We start from the raw sequence: 21493 nt of genomic DNA on the forward strand, positions 1-21493 counted from the left end.
CAGAATGAATTACTGACAATGCAATAAGGGAAAAAAGGGCAAACAGCCGAACAGGAACTTCACAATAGGAAATTAAAAATATCAATAAACATAGGAAAAGGCACGCCACCTCACTACCTCAGGAAAACGCACATTAAAGCCACAATGAGGTACCAATGCCCACTCACCAGAATGGCAACAGAACCAAGGGACCAGAGCAGGTGGGAGCAGGGGTGTGGAGGAGCAGCTTCTGCTCACCACTGGCAGAACGGTACCTTTACAGAGACCACCTCGGAAACCAGTCTGCCATTATCTAGGAAAGGTGTGACTATATACACCTGACAATTCTGCAATTCCACTGCTAATGGCGGCACATTCCTCCGAGATAAAATATTATATAGCAATAAAACTGAAAGAACTATAATCACATACAAGGTCAGTAATTATATAAACATGATATCGAATGAAATAAATCATACACATACTTGTATTCATAATTGTACATACAAGTACCCATAATTTAAATGCAATGTTCCACTTAAATAAAGTCCAAAACCAGGCAAGACCAAATTTATATTACGCACAGTATAAAAGACAGGAGAGTGGTTACTGCCAGGGAGAAAGGAAGGCTCTGACTGGGAAGGAACATGCTGGGGGTGCTGGCCATGTTCTCGTTCTTGACTTGGGTGGTGGCTACATGTTTGTTTGCTTCCCAATAATTCTTTAACTACATGAATAAACACATAAATACAAGTCCAGTCCATCTCCCCATGGTCTAGCCTCCATTTAAACAAAATGAGTTATGTTTTTTACCTTTGTTTTCTTGCCTTCAGGCTAAACAATCCCAAACCCTTTAATCCTGCTTCAGGAATGCTCCAGAAAAGTTTTAATCACAGCCACTGTGCAGGGCAAGCTGCACTGCTGCTTCTTCGATCCTTTTTAATCAAATGCAGGATGTGATGATGAAGCAAAATGGGGTAATTTCTTTCCTAAACAGAGGGTCAGTTTATGCCTTGAAACAAGAACAACCACTATTGTCATTTAATCTTGGCAGCTCAAGTAACTACAGATGGTCTAATTCATAAACATTTCATCTCATCCCTTTCAGTAATTGTTTTAATCCCACAGTGTGAGGTGGTGACGTAAATCTCTACTGCAGGGACTTGACAAGTGTAGGAAGTTAACCAAAAGTAATAAGGTGTGTTACAGAAAAATTCAGAAAATATAAATAAGCAAAGCCAAGAAAATACAAATCACCCCTCATCTTCCACTGTTAATTCACTGGTAAGAACCCTCGCATGTTTCGCTGTGTACAAAGGCACTCATGGATAGTACAGGTGGCCCTCTTCTAATGCAAGGGTTCTCTTCCCACACAGATTGACTCACCTCCCCAGGGGTTTGAGAGTGTCTTCTGATGGGCTATGAAGTTATACCAAACACAAACCCCAAAAGCGATTCTTCCTGGTCTATATAAGCAAGGGCTACTTACCAGTAACTTTCTCAATTATCAGAAGTTTCCACCTAAAATTAGACGTTCACAAACTGGAGTTTACTGTGGCCTCTCTGACTCAGTATCCTCAGAGGTCTGGCTTCCGCAAAACACTGCAAAGCTCCAACTCTCTATGTGCCTTCAAGAAGGGCTGGACTTCCACAATTATGGGGAAGGACATGTTATCATCAGAGTTACTGAGTTGGTTTTAGTTTCTAATCCCCGCTATCTTGCATTTTAAATATAAGTAACCACTAGACTGGCTTCAAGATTATTAATTTGTTTTGTGTTGAAATCTGTTAAAACTTACTTTGTGTAGCAATGCACATTTACAAGCTTTTTTTAGTTTAAAATTTCTATAACCAGGCCTTACTAAACATACGGGGCCGCATCCAATTGAAGCATCTGTCTACTGTAAAGCAGATGTCTGCAGACTCCCTCAGTGTGTGCTCATACGATGAAAAAACAGCAACAGAAATGTACTCTCTGTGAATATGTGCTGCTTAAACAATATGTAACATTATCAAAGAAAATCATAAAACTACTGAGTTATTTTTAAGTTCTAGACTACATTATCCACATAAATAAACTCATCTTCATGTCCTAACTCCTAGAAAATGCACAATAAGCAATTCAGAGTTGTTAGCCACAAATTTATTAACCTCCTATTTGGGTTGTTGTTCCTCTTCAATTCTTTATCAATGAGTTTTTTATTCCATTGAAACAGCTGCTGCCATACCAATATAATTTTTTAAATTCTGAGGGTCTTCCCTATAACCCCACTTGCTTTGATAGCCATTTTTTAGACAGGGTAGTGAGATGGCCACCTGGCTGCGTGCTCTGTTGGTTGATGTGCATTTTATTGATATTAATGATTAGAATTGTTGTTGTTGTTTTAACCTTTGCAGAAAACTTAACTTTTTTTCACCTCCTTTTAACCACCGATCACCATAACTAATCAAAAATGAAACATATAGCAGCAATCTGTGCTTCATCCATACAGGTGTTATTTACAACATAAGTAAATGACCTGCCAGCAAGGTACTCCATTACTACAAACAATCCATCTCCCATCAGGTAACTGTCCAAGAAGTTAACTATGCCGGGATTCTTTACTCTTTCATCACTAAAATCTCATTAATAATCAATTCCTTCTTTGGCTGTTCCTGTAAATTTATCTGTTTGATAGCAACCTCCTGTCCCAATGTCACATCAGTAGCAGTAAAAATTGTACCACAAGCCCCTTGACCAATTTTTTCATTCTTGTATATTTTTTCTTGGGGTCACCTATCTATGCTGACGATAGTTTTTAACTTCTCCATAATCTCTTCATCTGTCATCTTGGTCTTCTCTTTCTGTTTGTCTGAAGACTTGGCACCACTATCAACACCAGTCACCACCTGGTGCTGAGACAGGGTCAATTACACACCGTGTGTGAACTGATTTTGTGTGACCCGGCCGCACAGCAATAACAAGGGGAGTGGCCTCTTCATTATCATCTTCTTTTCTTTTTTAATTTTATTCTTTTAAATACCAAAAAACACCTAGCAAACGCAAACATTCCTACTTTGATCATTCCATTCTACATATATAATCAGTAATCACAGTATCTTTGCGTAGTTGCATCATCATCATCTTCTTCCCCTGTACTCCTGTTGATGTCTCTAACTCTCTGCATTCAATGCTGGTGTTCCAGAGAGAGATTCCTTCTGCTTCAATGTGTTGGCATCATAGAACTTTAAGACATCCAGCACAGCCTGACTATTCTTCGTTTGCTCTAGTTTGGTGATACTGGAGGTCTGTAATAATCAAGCTCACTGTTCTGGCAGAGCCAATGAATTCTCCAATAACAGCATCAAAGCCAACGTGCATGGTGTGCTCAAAATCAGATGGAGGGGAGATTTCCGGCCATTCCTTTTCTTTCTTTTTACTCTGTTTTTCTGTGCTTGAGAATATAGAGATGATTTTATTCCTGGGCCTTTTTTTCCCCTCTGGAACAGAGGGCAAAGATCTCAAACTGTGATTAGTTGACAAAGAGTCTTTACCTCTAGTGCTAAAAATGGTACTGCTCATCCACACAGGAGGGGCTGGAGGCTTGTCTTCCAGTTCTCCATTATCAGACATGAGTCAGCAGTATGAAATGGCCTTGGCCACAGTACATTAATAAATCTTGACGGCTGACTACATAAAGGTTTCTCCATCTTTACTATATGGCTGATGATAGCGGTAGTACACGGGCAAAAAAGCTTGGAAACAATGAATCCATTGTGACTCTTGTCCAGCATATATGAGAACTTCAGACTCTTTAAACAAATAGTTAGGTACTTCTATATTAAAATTTTCTGAAACCATCATTGCCTGTGAAAACCATCCTTCAAAACTTCTTGCCTCAAAATAATTTCAGAACAAGTGGCTTTTATGCCAGCGTCGGGGAGGGTGGTGGTCAAGGCCAAGGCGGGAGTGCGGGTGAGTCCAGCTGTCGTCCAGAGGAGCAGCCAGCCACGGTCAAGACAGCCAATGCCAGGCAGCCAGGATGCCAAAGCGTGGGTGCCCGAAAGGGGGCACGATGATGAAAAGCAGATGGAGGAAGGAACCTGCACATGCCTAACACCGCTCTTAGAGCCCGATGCCACGGAGTTAGCGACTGGGGACGGAGGGCTTGATGTGCGCACAACTGCGATTCCACTGTCTGCCCCCTTTTCACACACCCTTAAAACTGGTGTTTGAAGTAGGGGATGTCTCAGGTAACTGCTGAAAAAACAGAAGTCTCCAAATGTGACTAAGCACCTGGACCCAATAATAGTTATTCAGTAAATGAAACATTTGTTAAGTATCTCTATGTGCCATCATTGTGTTAGGAGGCATTGTCAAATAATAAAAAGAAAATAGTAATAATGTCAAAACAATACTAATAGTGGCTACTAAACCCGTGCTAAATATTTTACATGTATATTTAACCAGTTAATATATACTTAATCTCATAACAACCCTACAAGGTGATCTATACAACTTGTGATTTTATGCATTAAATTCTGACATTCTTAAATTCATCTTCTATGCTAGACTGTCTTGTACCTAGCAGCTGACCAACTTCTGGTTTGGTGCTAACCAGCCCAGAAAGATTCAGCTACTGGCTAATATTACGATTTGGCTGAGTCAGAGTTAAAAGGGGGTACCTCCCACCCACTCTTGGCTCTTCTTCTCCAGGACCCTGCCTGTGAGTGGCTGGGCTAGGTCCCAGCTTCCTGCTAAAACAACATCTCCATCTCCATGGCTCCTAGGAAGCAGAGGCCATCAGGGCAGACTTGTGTTACTAGGCAGGCTTGAAGGCAGCCTCTGCCCCCAAGTCCTGCAGTGTTTCCAGAGGAAGCAAGGCAATCTCCCCAATAGCCAACTTGCAGAAAACCCACGTACCAAATGGCCAACTTGAATTTTCTAATAAAACAATATGCTGAATTTACTTTTTTCTTTAAGCCCTATAGTCTCAATTGAGCAGATTTTATTCTGTCATCATAATATTATTTTTTTTAAATGTACTTTGCCTGTCTCCTTGCTGCTGAAGAGCTGGAAACTGAGGTAGGGACTGAGGTGGCAGACAAGGTGAGATGAGGGTTTCTGTGAAAACTGGCTTTTAGAGGACTGATTTTCTGGGAATTGAGACAGCCATTTCCAGATGACTACTGTTTTCTTTCCAAAGGGATTAATAAGGCTTTGACATTCCTAACACTTGTCTTTTAAAGAATTTCCTGCAGTATTAAAAAGTTCATAGAAATTTCCTTCTCTTCCTACAACTTGACAAAAGACCTTACATTTTTTTCAACAACATCCATAAATGATGACTACAGGGCCTTGAAATCAAGACTTCCACAGTTACAGAGTAAAAAACACCTTACAACAAGCCAAGTCATGCATAAACTCTCGAGTAAACTGTTTCGAAGATGAGCTTCTGTTTCTCTAATACAAAGTGGAACCTGAGCCAAAATGCAGCCAACCACTCTTTATGACCAGCCTCCCGGGAAGCCTATGGATACTCTAAACAGTTCTTGTCAAAAACTTCTTGACATAATAAACATGATATAGAATTTGCCAGAGGTGACCTCACTAAATCCAGGACAACGGAAAACAGTGCAACATGAATCTCTCCTAGACCCAGCACTCCTCGACACAGTCCGATCCTTGACCAGAAGTGCAAACCAGGGAGCTCCAAGTTCAAGGCTGCCACAGACCGCTCTCTGTGAGCTAGGGATTTCTACGTGGGTAGTTATCAAAGGGAAAAGACCGGAAGAAACCATCTGGGATAGATGCCTGTGCACAGCCACAACTTTCACTTAGTTAAACCAGACAGTAGAGACTTCATATTAAGCCAAGTAGAATGAGAGCTTTTTTGCTTTATTTGACTTTATTTTTGTTCCACAGGAAGGTGCTATTAATTTATGTTTTTTAAATGATGAAAATAAATCCTATGTGAAGGAAATAGATTTCTAAGGTAATAAAACAAAATGTAGCAACCTTTTGATGTGATTGGTTCTGTGTGATTGTTTCTGTATGATAGCCTCCTAACTGGTTTCCCTGCAGGTTTTCTCAGTGCCTCCTTATCCAGTCTTCTCAACACAGCCTGAGTGTTCTTTGGAAACCAAAATCTGATATGTCATGGAATGCAAGAAAATTACAAACTAGCAGTTGGGGGAGGGAAGAGAGACAGGGAAATGGGATCCAGGAGGGAAGAAGCAGGATAAAAATAGGACAACTGTAAGTCCCTACTTTCCTACTCAGCTCTGAAAGAGTTAACAGACAACCACAAGCCCCTAGTTTCTAAACAGAGCTGTCAACTTTCTGGGACAAAAATTTCCTAAAGACCCTACACCTCCCCAAACCACTGAAAGCTCCCCAAAACATAAAAGTTTGTAAAATCCTGGGCCCAAAGCAAACTCTTAATGACAGGAAGCATAGGGTCATAAAAAATTGCTAACCATTTGCCCAAAGACAAATATTAGGTATATGAGGGCAAACCACGAACTGAATTCAGCTAGTTATCTCCTCCTAGAACAAAGAGGACACCTAGTATTCAAAGGTTACTATGGAAACCTGCTACCAACAAAACTTTCCTATAAACAAGCTAACCCCCTTCACTCAGTGCGTGTCCCTCCCTTGGGCGTTAACCTCTCTAACGTGTACTCTCTCTCCTTCTCTTTAATAAACTTTACTACTTTCATCTCTAAATTCTTTTAGTTTCGAGACTGACTAACTGAACCTGGAACCTGGATCGCGGCTCAGCTGGCACCACTGCCAGCAGGGCACTGGTTTCAAGGGGACAAAGGTGGCTTCAGCAATGCAGATAAGGTTCTGGTTTGGGCAGGGTGTTACATTCATTATTTGTTTCATTTTGTGTTTCAATGGCTTAAATATATGCTGCAAGAATTCTTTTATGCACATCAGTATTTATATTATAACCAAACAAACAAATACTTGGAAAGCTTCACAATGCTCTTAAGATAAAGGGAAAAATCTTTAACCTAATGGCTCAGAGACCGTTCCTGCTCCCCACCCCCATCCCATCTCCATTCACTGGGAGTCTCCCTGGGCTTTCCTCTCCTTCCCCCAGATTGCCAGGCTCTCTCTGGTTACTTGCTGTTCCTCTCCCTTTTCACCTAAATTATTTATTACTCATGCTTCAGATCTCTGGTCAGTTAATACTTCCTCAGAAAGCAACCTCCAATGCTGCTGCCCCTCCCCCCCCCTCCACCAAGTCCTATGCTTTCAAGCACCATCTACTTCTCCTCTGGAGCATTTTCACACTTGTGATTTTATATTTACTTGTGCAGTTCTTTGGGTTTTATCTGTTCCCCTTACCATAAATTCCAGGAGGCCAGGGGCTATACTCTTGTTTTGCCCTTGGTGTATGCTGGCACAGCACCTCGCACAGAACACAGGAGGTGCTCAAAGATATTTATTGGAAAACTGAACACATGCATTTCCCCTGAGCCACAGTCCATAGCTTTCAAAGTCCCAGACAGGTATGTATACCCTAAACAAAAGGCAGGGGCCACTGCTCTAAAGACTGTGCTTTCCATTGATATACCTCAATCCTGGCCCATGGCTTCTTGACTTGGCCCACTGCCCTCATCATCCCTTCTCTCCAGTGAATAGCAGGAGTCTCAGGAGAGGGCTGTAGTGCCCAATTTGGAGCACACAAAATGTCAAACACCTAAGTGATGAATCCCAACATGGCGGCCTTGCTGTGGACTTGACTTCCACTAGAATGACTATCGAAATAAGTAGAATCCTGACCCACATTCATAGGAAGAGACCACAAATTGGACAAACCTGCAAGTGTCTTGTTTGGTGCTTAGACAATGCTCACCCAGGTAACACCTGTCCATCAGTGGTACCAGAGATTCGATTCTCTATTTTGGGACAGAGACTGTGTGCAGGGTTTTAAATATCCACTTCATTTTCCTCTCCTGAGACTTAGGCCTCCAGAGTCTAACCCCTCGTGCTGCATGGGTTCTCTGCTGGGCAGTAACACTTTCACTCAGCACTCAGTCTCTGGTGCCAGAGCATATATTTTCTCTTTAACAAAGGAAATCCAAGGAAGGCAGGAATTGTGGGCAGAGGTAGGGTTGTGCATATGGGATGGAAAACTGACCGTTTTAGTCACCCTTCACCTCCAAACCAATTAAACCAATATAATACCTCTTCTAAACAGACGCTGCTTACTTGAAATAATCTCCTTGTCTAGAAAATTTAGGAAAAAGATACTAATTTAATAAAACAAAGATTGCAGTCAATATAATATTTAACAGTGGCAGTTAGGCATTTCCATTTAAGTTAGAAATAGAATACGGAGGGCCAACATTATCACTGTTATCTTATTTCCTTAATCTGAGATGCATCATTTTCCACATCCTAATATGTCTGATATTGAAATGTGAATTCTAGTATAAATGTATATTTAATATAGTACACCCCAAAAAGCTATTATTAGATCAATAGCCTATCGTTATGTGCAATGGTCTTGGAATCAAATAAACACATTTTTCAACATTGTTTTGGAAATTCTAGCATATGCTATGTACAAAGCTATTAAATAAGAAATAAAACTATTAAAAAGGAAAAAAAACATTATATGCAGATGACAAGATCATAACTCCAGTTGGTCTAAGGAAGATCAACTGAAAAACTCTCAAAATGAATACCAGCTGAGGAATGTGGCTGGATATAAGAGAAATATACAAAACACAATAACTTTCCTATACAAAGGGGGAAAATACTTAGTAGCAACAAAAAGTATTTTAAAAAACAGAGACATATAAAAATAATCTTTAAAAATGTGAAGAGCTTACATGAAGTAAATTACAAAACCCTCCTGAGGCATATCTGTCTTAAAGAGAAGGACATACCAATTTCCAAATATGATGCCTAAAGTTCATGAATGTCAACTAACGTCAAATTAAATAAAGGCTTACTGCAAATTCTAATGAGGTTGGGGGCAGTAAGGAGTGAGTATCTGACACAATGATTACTCTAAATTTCTAGTGCAAGAACAATGAGCAAGAACAGCTAAATTTTTTTTTTTTTTAAAGAAGACAGCTACACTAATTATATTGGGGTAGTACTGGTATAAGAACTGACCTACAGACTAAGAGAACAGAACCACATTCCCCTAAAGAGACTGCAGTGTGTGTAAGAATTCAATGCACGATAAGGAGCCAAAAACAGCAGAAAGGGGAAGAAGCATGGAACTGGGCCAATTGGCAGACTATGTAGAAAAAAACAAAACTTTTTGGAGCTTGTCTTATATTAATAAACCTAAATAAATTTCAAATGGATTAGAGGATGAATAAAATTTTTTTTAAACTAAAAAACAAAATCAGTATGTATGACCTGATGAGCTATTTCACAGAAATGGAAGCCATCACAAAAGACTGAAGCATGTTCACCGGAGAAAAAATTTTTTACTTCAAAAAAGTGATATCATGCTTGAAAATTTTCATAGTAGAATGTTTTTTAAAAACCATAAATCAATAAAAAAGTAAACCACAAATGGGGACTCACAATCGCAGTGCATAAGTGGGACAAAGTTAAAATAAATGTGTGTGTCTGTATAAAGTTCACACGCTTGCATAAGCTAGCACACGGATGTGCACTGCTCATACCAGACAGCATTGTCTGGCTTATCTTTTAAGCCTCAAAACCATTCTATGAGAGGGGTACTGTTTTAGTTTGCTGGCTGCCGGAATGTAATATACCAGAAATGGAACAGCTTTTAAAAACGGGGGAATTTATTAAGTTGCAAGTTTACAGCCTATGGCCCAATTAAAGCAAGTCTATAAAAATGTCCAAATTATGGCACCAACAAGCGGTTACCTTCACTTAAGAAAGGCTGATGAAGTTCAGGGTTTCTCTCTCAACTGGAAAGGCACATGGCAAACATGGCGGTATCTGCCAGCTTTGTCGCCAGCTTCTTTCATGAAGCTCCCCCAGGGGCATTTCCTTCTCCATCTCCAAAGGTTTCTGACCACATGGGCTCTGGTAGTTCTGATGGCATTCATGGATTGCTCTCTCCATGCTTCCTCTTTTAAAGGATTCCAGTAAACTAATCAAGATCCACCTGGAATGGGTGACAACACATCGCCCTCTAACGAAAACTTAATATCCACAATTGGGTGAGCCACATCTATGTGGACATAACTTAATCAAGTTTCCAACCTACAGTACTGAGTAGAGATTAAAAGAAATGGCTGCCTCCACAAATTTGGATTAGGACTAGGGCATGGCTATTCTAGGTACATAAAGCCTCTCAAACTGGCACAGGTACACTATTATTGTATCAATGTTACAGAAAAGGAAACTGAGGCAGATCAAAGCCATACAAGTTGCCCAATGATTCAGACCCAGGAGCACTGGCTTGAGTGAGTACTCTTAACTATCACATTATGCTGCCTCCACTGAAACCACAGCAGATAAACTGGCAATTTACAGAAAAGAAGGTACAGAAGCCTGTCAGATATTTGGGAAAATATTCAACCACACTACTGACAATATGATTTACATATCCATTCATAAAATTAGCAATTAGACAGAACAAGATTACTCAGTGCTGGTTGAAAAGCTTCACGGCCACCCTCACAATTTAATCACCCTGGTCCCCTTCAGAATGTTCTCAAATGTGATCGGGTTAGCACCACACCCTTCTTCAAACCCTTCAGTGTCACCCGTTGCTCTTTGGATAAAGGTCCATAATAAGGTCTGCAAGTCCATTCCCAACTCCTGCCCCAGCCTAACATCACCATACAATTCACAAGGGCACCACCATGGTTGTCCAATGACCACATAGTTCTCTTGCAGCCTTGAAAAGGCTAAGTCTTCTCTTTCTGTCCCTATGCTAGAGGGTAGAGAATATGAAATTCAAAGTACCATAATCCTAGGAAGTTTCTGTATAATTCTTATCACCATTTGTAGTTACATTTATTTGTGTGATCATTTGATTAATTATACTCTGCCTCTTCTGAGCATTACTAATCTTGTACCCCCATGAACAGCTCAGCGCTTTGGATACAGAAGGCGCTTAACAAACATTTGTCAGATGAATATACATTAATGATTGAATGAAAGAAAAAAACAAAAAGAAGAGGAAGGAGAAAAAGAAATATGAAGAAAGGAGGAAAAACAAACACCTATCCTGGTGGCAAGATTAAACTGATGAATGCATTTTTAAAAGTAATTGGGCAATGTGTGTCAAAAGCCTTCAGTATGTCCATAACCTCACTTACTAAGCAACAATCATTATTATTAACAATATAACCCTATTATTATATGTGCCAGTTTGAAACTACTATGCACCACAGAAAAAACGTGTTTTAATCCTGATCCAATCTTCTGGAGCCAGACCTATTGTTTAGGGTGATTTTTTAGATTATTTCCAAAGAGATGTGGTACTCCCAATTGTGTGTTTGGCATTTGGATTCATTACTTCCATGCAGATGTGGCATGGCCAAATGCAGGTGTGGCCTTTTGATTAGATGGAGATGCGATTCTACCCATTCAAAGTGGGTCTTGATTAGTTTACTAGAGTCCTTTAAAGGGAAACATTTTGAGAAACCTGAAATACAGGCACTTGAAGAACAGCTGCTTCAGAGCTGACAGAGACATGGATGTCTGCAGATGCTTAGAGTGCCGACAGAGAGAAAAGACGCCTAAACACGAGCAGAGCCAAGCAGTCAATGCCATGAGCCTTCTCATGAGATGCTAAGCAAGCCAGAACCCAGAGTTGTGTCCCAGAGGAGCTAAGTGAAGGCCAACAAAGGTTTAGAGAGGAAACCATTAGCATGAGAAGCTGGAAGCAACAGAGCCAGGAGCGAGGACCAGAAGATGCCAGCCACGTGCCTTCCCAGCTGACAGAGGTGCTCTGGATGGCATCAGCTTTCTTGATTGAAAGTAATCTCTTGTTGGTGCCTTAATTTGGACATTTTCATGGCCTTTAGAACTGTAAACTTGTAATGTAATAAATTCTCTTTATAAAATCAGTTCCATTTCTGGTATATTGCATTCCAGCAGCTTTAGAAAACTAGTACATTATATATTTATTAATAATTAATAAATTTACTTAACAATACATAATCCACCTTGAGGAAAATAATTTGAAGTCTAGCACAAAAATTGGAGTTCACTATGGCATTGCTTTTAACAGCAAACAACTTGAAAAAGTTTAGTATCCCAAATTGGGGACATGATCGTGTAAATTCTGATACAGTGATAAGTTATATGATATATAAAAGTGATATGTATGAAGAGTAAATGCCATGGGAGATGTTTATAAGTGGAAAGAACAGCACAAGTACAACTTGAAAAACAACTGGCCTGCATGGCAAACAGTGCTGGCCACTTATACCTACTTAACTTCGCCTTCCTTCCGGAGAGATCCCTGATTCTGTCCGTCTTTTTCTGAGAACACCAGACTCCCTTTCCCAGACCCAGAGGGAGGATTGCGACTAATCTAATATAATCAGTCTTGATAACTCTATTCATCTTGCCAGTTATACATGTGATGCTTTTCCAGTCAACAATACACAAAAAAGAAGTCAGTCGGGGCCTTCTGTGAAAAGGGTTCCTTGCTGTGAACAACTGATGTAAGAGAAAAAAAAACTTCCCTTTTTCTCTGTCTCTAGACAGTGCCATCTATATGTGATGCCCAGAACTGCAGCAGCCAGCTTGAGACCGTGAGGGAGCCAGTATGCAAGGAGAGGCCAACACTCAGATGGCAAAGGAGAGGGCTGCTGGGGCTGTGAAAACACTGCTTGAGCTGCTGAATTAACCAACCCTGGAACTGCTCTACCTGTGGCCTAACAGAACATGGCATCGGCAAGAAAGATACCAAAATGTTAACAATGATACCTGAGAGATAGGGTCATGAGTGATTTTATTCACTTTTTAATAGTCTCCTAGAACTTACAAGTTTCATCCTGAAATTAAGAAAAAAAGTTAATAAGAACAAAAACAGAACTATATATTGCATGAATCTTGCCTTTAGGAAGCTTACAGCCTAGAAATAAAAACAGCTATGTAAATAAATAATTGAAATATGTGATAAAACCACAATAAGACAACCACTTCACAGTTATCATAACGGTTCAAATAAAAAGACTCACAATACCCAATGTTGGTGATGATGTGGAGCATCTTATATGCTATTGGTAGAAATGTAAAATGGTACAGCCACTTTGGAAAACTGGTAGTTTCTTTCAAGGTTAAGCAAACTAACCTCCCTATAATTCTGCAATAACCTTCCTGGGAATTTAGCCAAGAAAAGTAAACACAAATGGCCACAAAAAAGACTTGTACAAGAATTTTCATAGCAGCTTTATTCTTAATAGCCCCAAACTGAAACAACCCAAATGTTCAACTGAGGAATAAATAAACAACTTGTTTATTCAAATAATGGAATACTGACACATGGTTGAATGTCATTGGAAGAAGAAAGAAGCCACACACAAGACTACATACCATGCCATGCCAGACGACCCGGGTTCGATTTCCGGTGCCTGCCCATGTTAAAAAAAAAAAAAAAAAAAAAAAGACTACATACCATATAATCCAATTTATATGGAATTCAGCAACAGACAAAACTAGTGTACCAGAATAGTAATGGTCTCTAGGGGTTGCAGTGACTAGAAAGGGGCATGAGGGAACTTTCTGCAGTGAAAGAGAGGTTTTAGCTCTTGATTTGGGTGGTGATTAAATGGGTAGATTTATCTGTCAAAACTCACTGAATGGTACACTTAATATCTGTGCCATTAGCTGTATATAATTATAAAACACTTTGTAATGTTTTATGGAAAGGAAAGTGTTTTATGGAAAGGAAAAAGTGGGGTAGTGATACTGGAAAAAGCTGAATTCATATTTTGGATACACACCAAGAAGCTGTTTGCAAAACAGAGCACCTCTTTAAACCAGATGACAGCCACCGATAAACATTGTTTAATTCTGTAATTTATGGAAATGCTATGGAAACATTCCAATTATGATAATTATACATCTATTCGAATCTTAGTTGTGTGGAGCAAGCTTTGATATTTTGAAAAGTTATAAAAAAGGAAAAATATATAAGTGCACTCACATAAACAGCTTTTAAACAAAACAGGTTTTTATCTAATTAAAACTGATTTTATTAAAAATATTACAAATTTTCACCAAATATGCTGTCAGAATCTGAAATAAAATTGACTGAATAAGAGCTTTTAAAAGTCATATGTGATTGTTATTGATGTGAAAAGGCGAAACATAAAGAAGTAGAACACAGAATGAGGAAAAAATATTTTTGAGCTTATAAGCAGAAGAAATAAAAAAGGACAAAAAGTGTCTATAGAAAAATGAAAAAATTTTACTGGAAATAAAAGCATATAGAAAAAGGATTCAAATTTAACAATAATAAAAATGTAAATTAAAAAAAACAGCATTTTTCAATTTTGCTAAGATGTTTCCTTCGTTATGATACCCAGTTCAGGAAAGGGTAGATGAGGCAGAATCACAGCGAGCATTCAGGCCTTGCTGCCAGCAGGGTAAACTTGTATTCACTTTTTAGAAAGCAAATTTCTAAAGCACAAAAGGGTCTAAGGCCTATTACAGTGTAACTGCCTGGACTGGAAATGGAGCCAGGAAATATTTCCAGGTTAAGTGCAGAGTTAAACAAGAGTCCTCTTACCTCAAAAGCTCTATTTGCAACAAAACTTGTTAGTTAAAAGAAGAAAGAGAGGGGTACTTTCCCCTCTTTTTTTTGTGGGGCTTGGGGGAGGCATGGGAAGGATGCCCTGAAGGGAAGGCACAACAAATAACTGCTAGAAGATAGATGTGCTCTGCTGGATGTGAGGACGTGGGGTTGGGCCCTGCCTGGACAGGGCTCCAGAAAGAAGCTTGAGCAGCCGGATTCGTGAAGGACAATGAGAAGGCACTCTGGGCTGCCAGTTCCCTGAACAGCTGTGCTCACATCCCAGGGCAGGGTGGCCTTGTCCTGGCGCGGGCAGATTTGCCCCAGGCTGCAGTGGTGGGTAGGGCGGTCATGGAAAAGGTAAAGTGCAGACCAGTATGTACGGCATGGCTGCATTTGGTGAACACCAAGAAAACAGCAACAAAACAATAAGACATAATATATCTACAAAGCTATGATTGTAAAAACTTAAGAAGAGGTCAAGAAGGAGAGACACACAACACACTAAGCTATTATTGGTAACTCCACCTCTGGAAGGGGGACCTGGGTGAAAAACAATCTAATTTCTTAGTTTTATAATTTTTTAAAAGTTGCTTTTTTTAAAAGCCTTTCCTGAGTTTTTTGGAATCTTAAAAGAAAAAAAAAGTTCTTAAGTTCACAACTCTTGATCCCAAAACTCCAGTCAAAGAATGAATTGTTATCTATAAAGTGCTTAGAGTAGTGCCTGACAACATTGTAAGTGTTTAAGTAAACGTTTTAAAAATAAATACCCTACAGAAAAAGATTCAAACTATAGGGGGAAAAGCCTTCAAATACAAAGTTCAGAGAAGGCTGGAGGGAGTGAAACATCTCACAGGGTGACATTTCCCAGGTAGCTATCCCTTGAGGCCTGACCCTCAGCTTCTGTGGGTTTAGGGACACATGGGGAGAGAGGTTGAGACTTCCTGGGATGGACCTGCAGTGCTGGAGTCTACAGGCATTTACAGTGAGAACCGTATCGATCATGGAGATTGGAATCTTCATTAGCATGATGCCAGCATTTTCTCCCTGTGGGCAGATTTTAATTCATTCATTTAATAAACATTAATTAAGCACCTACTATGTGCCAGGCACTGTTCTAGGCCCTAGAGATAAAGCTGTAAGTAAAAAATCCTGTCCTCGTTCCCATCAAGTTGACACTCTAGTGAGGAGAGACAGGCAATAAATAAATATACACTGTCAGTGTATACTGTAAATGCTATAAAGAAAAATAAAGCTAACTAAGAGTGGGAGGTGGGGAATATAAAGAAAAGAACACCCATCTCTGTTCTCAAGGGCTCTCTGTCTAGTGGAGAACCAACCAGTAAACAGACAATTATGGAAGAGAAAATCTACACTAGAATGGTGGTCAGGTGTTTATGAGAATGGAGAGATGGGGTGCCTAACCCATTAGGGCAGTTTCTAGGAGGAGAAGCAAAAACTGAATCCAAAAGGGTATATATATAAGTCTGCCAGATGAAGTAGCGGGGAAGGGCAGCCCAAAAAAGCAGATGCAAAGGTGTGGAAGGGTTAGAAAGCACACGAAAGGTGCTATAACAGAATAACAATGTGTCATGGGAAAACAAACCAGGTGAATTCATTCCACTCAGAAGGTTCTGGAAGGGCCCCATAAAAGTGGGATATGAGCAGTCTTCTGCAAGTACATGGAGATACCTGCAGTAGTAATTTGCTGTTTTTGCTTGCCTAGTGCCTCTGCACATCCCCATCCCAAGTAGTTATGAAGGGGCAGTTTATTTCTTCATTCTAGGAGTGGGCCTGTGACACAAGCCTGTCCAATCACTATCCCTATCCCCTGTCCGCAGTCACTAACTTACAATGCTAGAAAAGGGTTATATGGTCGCAGGCTTGGAGCCGCCAGGACTCAGCTTTTCCACCTTATGTAGAGAAAGCAAGAGAGAATGAAGCCAATAAACACAAAGAAGCAGAAAAAGGCAGAGCCATGACATCATTTGAGCCCCAGGGTCCAGCCATACCTGAAGCATGCCTTTGGACTTCTTAAAGGCTGAAAGGTAAAAAAAATAAAAGATCTTTTGTTGCTTAAATTAGTTTACATTGGGTTTCTGTCATTTGCAATTGATTAATATACTCCTTTTTTTGGGGGGGGGGGAGAGTTTCACTGTGTGTTGGGGGTTAGGGGGTAAGAGGGGTGGAATATGCGGAAAGGGAGAATGGCTATCAGAGTGACTCTTCCATTAAGACTGACAGGTGGCTTCAAAGCATTCGGGAGATTAGAGAAGCAGCAACTAGAGCTCTCTGGGTGGAGTGACTCAGTGGGTATGTGTAAGGCACAGTCCACACAGCAGGGTTACATAAACATGCAGGTCCCTAATGATCACTACATAGACCTAAGTCATCTCCAAACAGAGAACCCAAGATCATTACTTGTTTAAAACCAGTTACTATTCCCATATTAACGTACATCATTCACATTATCTTTCCCAAATATTTAATTTTTAGAGAAAGTTAACATTTTGAACTCTTTTATCCCTGATGTCAAACCATCACCGGGTACGCTCCAGAAAACTTAAACTCAAGCAGCTGGACCCATTATGGTCCAAGTGTATCAGATGTTATGGGAAAATAAATTACTCTAAGAGATTACTATAGAAGCCCCAAAGTTCAGATTCTGTTCACATATAGGAAATCTCTCATCAGTTGGTCACAAAGAACACCTGACTTGGTCTGAAACACAGCTCAACTCTCCAAATCCATGAAACAGAAAGATGTTCATAGTACACTGTTACAGCATAAAAATAGCTAACTTAAGGAAGCCTTTTTAAAGCACAGGCCTCCTTCTGGCAGAAATAATAATGCCTTAAGATTTTTCCTTCTTTCCACAAGTATTTACCAAATACATACTATGTGCCCATGAGCCTTTCCTTTTTACTCTGGGTGAAAAGACCAAATCTCAGTTCACATCTGAACAATGCTGGGTAAAATTTAAAATAAAAGATATTGTTATCACTGGGCAATTTGAGATGTTATTCTTGTACCAAATGCTGGTGCTCTAAGCTCTGCACATCCCCTTCCTCCCCAACAGATTCACACTGCTAGGACACAAGTGGCTAAAAAACAACAAGATCAACCACATGGTCTGAAGGCCTGGGTTCAAGTTCCAGCTCTGCTATTAACCAGTGTCAGGACCTTGGGCAAGCCTTGCCTTCTATGTCTGTAAAATGGGGCTTAATACGTAGTCATTGCACTGAATTCCTGGAGTCAGTGTACATAAAGTACCTGGCACAATAGCAGGCACACAAGTCCTTAATAAAGATAAACTATAATTAGAATAAAGTGACACCTTAACCTCTTTTCAGTTCTAAAATTCTAGGAAGTCTACAGTAGAGCAATTATGGCTGTAAGGTTTTTTTTACCCCAAAGTCTGATTTACCATATCTGGCATAATGGAAAACATCTCAAAGAGCAAAAAGTATAGCTTCTCAAGCAGTTATACCAATGGCAAACCTTCAACAAGCCAGCAAATTAAGGTACCTGGGTACTAGGCCCTTACTAATAATAGCTAGATACTTCAAATTCTGACAATAACCCTGCAAGGTAGATATAATTACCCTCATTTTGGAGATAAGACCGAGGAGTGGAGTGGTTAAATAACGCATTCAATGTCACACATTGAATAAGTGGTAAGTGGCAGGCTTGACTCTAAAATCCATGCCCCCTTTCCACTCTGTTTTCCAGCGTTCTATAGATCAAGCACCCGACTGTTTAAGCAAATGAAAATAATCAAAAAGATATTTCAGGATCTTAAACAAAAACGAAACAAGTCCCCTTGGGAGAGAAGGACGGCATCCTCAGGCTTTCCCCACAATTTGATGTTCCTCAGCTCTCTGCTCCAGCAGTCCTGCCTCCCTCGCTAGCAACTGTGCTGGCCTCGATGTGCTAGTCTCCTCCCTCCTAATACTCTGCTCCCTCAGCTAAGCATGCTAAACTCTCTCCAACAGCATTTTAAATTCAATGACTGGTATTCTTTTTTGCATGGCAAGTTTTTCAAACTCGAACATCAACACAGAGCACGTGGGGCAGGCTTAGCCTCTAGTAGGGCCCAAGAATCACGCCAAACAGAGGAACGGGAGGTGACGCAACTAGGCCTTCGACACCAGGGCTAGACAGACGCTGAGCGCGGCGGGGCGACAGGGCAGTGGGCTCTGCCGCGGTCGCCCACACCTCCCCTGGGGACCAGGCCAGGGCAGGGCGGCGGGTTTTATCCCGGAGATGAGGCGCTGGCCCGGCCCTCCGAGCACTGAGGGGGAGAAGGCGCATATTAAAGAGGGTACCAGGACGAGTCGCAGGCGCACGCTCTCAGTCACTCTCTGAGGCCGGGGAGTTGGAGGGAAACGGGACCTTTGGTACCCAGCTGCTGGCTTCCGGCTGGCACGAGCGTCGGAGCATCCGCGCGCAGCTTCTGCCGCCTACACGCGCGCACACACACACTCACGGGCGCACACACACGCATACAAGCACCCGGGCCCTGGGCGCCCGCTTCCTCGGGAGGCTGCCCAGCCCAGCCTCTGTTCTCCAACACTCGCATCCCTGCCCGGGTCGGCGGCCGCCTTTACCCTGCCGGGGCGCCCCGGCGCTTCCCCTTCCATGAGAGCCCGGGGCCGGAGAGGCAGCGTTCCGGCCGCGGAAGATGATGGCGGACAAGCAGAAAGCGTCTTACCGGGTCTTGCAAGTCCTCGGGACCCACCCCGACACCAGAGGCTGCCACTGCCGCCAGAGCCCTCCCCCCGCCCTCCCCCACCACGTAGCCCTCTCCACCTTCAGTCAGGAATCAATGGCCCGGTCGCGGGTTGATGACATCACTGGCGCGCCGGGCGTGGGGGCGCCACGTGACTCTTCCTCTTTTGTTGGCTTCCTGGGCTGCGTTTTTGTTGCTCTGGCTTTCGTGGCTCTTACCGATTCGTGAGCGGCGTTGTTGTGGGCACGGTGGGGAGTAGGTACTGGGGTTTGGGGATGCTGTGCTTTGACTGATGGCTTTGATTAAAGGCCTTTTCAGTTATAAATAACATGTTTGGGCCTGAGACGAGATGTAGACACAGACCTCTTTTTAAAAAATGAACCTCAAGGACACAGAATTAAATAATATACTATAATCAGTGATCTTTGGGTGGCCTTTTAAAATTTAATTGTTTTTAGTATTAGAGTAAACACCTCCTTTAGCTCTCCACGTACCGAAGAACTACAGTGTTACAAATGACATTCATCTACTTGCAAGGGGCCTCCCCTTCAGAAGTAACCGCCACGTCCTGAATTTGCGTTTATCATTACATTTCTTTAATTTTTTCACGCTTACATAATTACTAAATGCATTTTTATTTCTGTTTTAGATTTTTGCTTGGTTTTGAACTTTCATCCAGTGTTTTGGGAGTTTTATTTTCATGAACATGTTACTAGTTGAAGGAAGTTGCATTTAATTCATTTTCACTGCAACATAGTAACCCATTATGTGAGTGTACCACAATTTATTTACCCGTTCTCCAGCTATTGAATATATATACAATTTCCAGTTTTTTTCTATCCCCAATGAAAAAAATGCTACTACAAACATTACCTTCTGGTGCCCTTGTACAAAAATTCCTCTTGGGTATATTTACCTAGGAATGAAACTAATGGGTCTTGAGTATGCTAGTGTTCAGCTTTATATAATGTCAAATTTTTTATCCAATGTGATTGTGGCAGTTTAAATTCTTACCAACACCCACATTGTCTCTAACACCTCATACTTCCTGATTTTTTTCCAATGAAATGGGGCTTCAAGGCCTTATGGCTGTTCTAGTTTGCTAGCTGCTGGAATGCGATATACCAGAAATAGAGCAGCTTTTAAAAAGGGGAACTTGTTAAGTTGCTTGTTTACAGTTCTAAGTCCATGAAAATGTCCAAATTAAAGCAAGGCTATAAAAATGACCGATCTAAGGCATCAGGGAAAGATTCCTTGGTTCAAGAAGACCAATGCTGTTAAGGGTTTCTCAACTGGAAAGGCACAGGGCGAACATGGGAAAGTCTGCTAGCTTTCTTTCCAGGGGTCTTGTTTCATGAAGCCCCCCAGTGGGGCATTTTCCTTCACCCCCAAAGGTCTTTGTCTGTCTGGGCTCTCGTGGTTCTCACAGTTCTAGTGGCTCTGCCGCATTTTCCAAAATGTATCCTCTCTTAAAGGATTTCAGTAAACTAATTAAGACCCACTTGGAATGGGTGGAGTCGCATTTCCCTCTAATCAAAGGTTAATACCTATAATTGGTATGTCACATCTCCTTGGAGATAACCTAATTGAATTTCCAATTTACAGTACAGAATAGGGATGAAAAGAAATGGCTGCCTCCACGAGATGTATCAGGATTAAAACATGGCTGTTCTGGGGTACATAATCCTTTCAAACTGGCACATTGGTTTATCCCTGAAGTTAAGCATCTCTTTTGTAAATTTATTTTACATTTTACCATCCATAGCTCCTTTTCCATGAAATGTCAGTTTCTATCTTTTTGCCTATGGTTTTAATAAGTTGTCTTTTTCTTAGTGATTTGTTGGAATTCTTTATATATTCTAGACACTAATTATTTGTCAGTTATATGTGTTGCAAATTTCTTCTCCCGTTTGTAGCTTGTCCTTTTACTATTTTGAAAAGATGTTTGAATTTACAAATACCAAATTTTTCCTTTTTTCCCTGTACGCTCATAAATATTTCCTACTCTTTCTTCTGAAAATATTTAGTTTTGCTTCTGACATTTTTTTCCTGGAATTTATTTTTGTGTACAGCAATGAGGTAGGGGTCC

At 40.9% G+C, this 21493-nt stretch overlaps 1 protein-coding gene across 1 annotated transcript in view; it reads right to left on the reverse strand.

Moving 5' to 3' along the window:
• Nucleotides 1–19482, reverse strand: part of ADAR (adenosine deaminase RNA specific) — a 47837-nt gene extending 28355 nt beyond the window's left edge. The window contains exon 1 of the mRNA XM_077156309.1: nucleotides 19387–19482. The gene's annotated coding sequence lies outside the window, so the exon portion shown is untranslated. The remainder of the gene's footprint in view (nucleotides 1–19386) is intronic.
• Between the last annotated feature and the right edge of the window lie 2011 nt (nucleotides 19483–21493).

This window comes from Tamandua tetradactyla, chromosome 4 (assembly GCF_023851605.1).
Source record: "Tamandua tetradactyla isolate mTamTet1 chromosome 4, mTamTet1.pri, whole genome shotgun sequence".
NCBI lineage: Eukaryota > Metazoa > Chordata > Mammalia > Pilosa > Myrmecophagidae > Tamandua > Tamandua tetradactyla.